Source organism: Branchiostoma belcheri, unplaced genomic scaffold (assembly GCF_001625305.1).
Source record: "Branchiostoma belcheri isolate BF01 breed outbred unplaced genomic scaffold, Haploidv18h27 scaffold2292, whole genome shotgun sequence".
Taxonomy (NCBI): Eukaryota; Metazoa; Chordata; class Leptocardii; order Amphioxiformes; family Branchiostomatidae; genus Branchiostoma; species Branchiostoma belcheri.
Genome location: NW_017803816.1, coordinates 1 through 811, shown reverse-complemented (window position 1 = coordinate 811; position 811 = coordinate 1). Strand labels below are relative to the sequence as shown.

General features: G+C 55.7%; 1 long non-coding RNA gene across 1 annotated transcript; it reads left to right on the top strand.

The window, feature by feature from the left end:
- Window positions 1-33: 33 nt before the first annotated feature.
- On the top strand, window positions 34-808 carry LOC109470529. Its single transcript, XR_002140268.1, has 3 exons — window positions 34-299; window positions 473-651; window positions 737-808. It is a non-coding gene; the product is annotated as an uncharacterized LOC109470529 (long non-coding RNA).
- The last annotated feature ends 3 nt before the right edge of the window (window positions 809-811 follow it).

Here is an 811-nt window from a genome sequence, read left to right as displayed (position 1 = left end):
TCACGTTCTCAGTGGGACAGTGATGGCTCCAGTGGTGCCCGTTGCAACGAGGCCCCCTATCTGGCATGTACAGGTTGGCAGTGGGCATTGACGTAGGGAGAGCCTATCTGGCATGTACAGGTTGGCAGTGGGCATTGATGTAGGGTGAGTCTATCTGGCATGTACAGGTTGGCAGTGGGCATTGACGTAGGGAGAGCAGACCTGCTGGTATAGGGGCACCCTGTAGCAAGACCCCCTATCTGGCATGTACAGGTTGGCAGTGGGCATTGATGTAGGGTGAGTCTATCTGGCATGTACAGGTTGGCAGTGGGCATTGATGTAGGGTGAGTCTATCTGGCATGTTTGCAGTGGGCATTGACGTAGGGAGAGCAGACCTGCTGGTATAGGGGCACCCCGTAGCGAGGCCCCCTATCCGACATGTACAGGTTGGCAGTCGGCGTTGACGTAGGGTGAGTCTATCTGGCATGTACAGGTTGGCAGTGGGCATTGATGTAGGGTGAGTCTATCTGGCATGTACAGGTTGGCAGTGGGCATTGACATAGGGAGAGCAGACCTGCTGGTATAGGGGCACCCCGTAGCGAGGCCCCCTATCTGGCATGTACAGGTTGGCAGTGGGCATTGATGTAGGGTGAGTCTATCTGGCATGTACAGGTTGGCAGTGGGCGTTGACGTAGGGAGAGCAGACCTGCTGGTATACGGGCACCCTGTAGTGAGCCACCCTATCTGGCATGTACAGGTTGGCAGTGGGCATTGATGTAGGGTGAGTCTATCTGGCATGTACAGGTTGGCAGTGGGCATTGACATAGGGAGA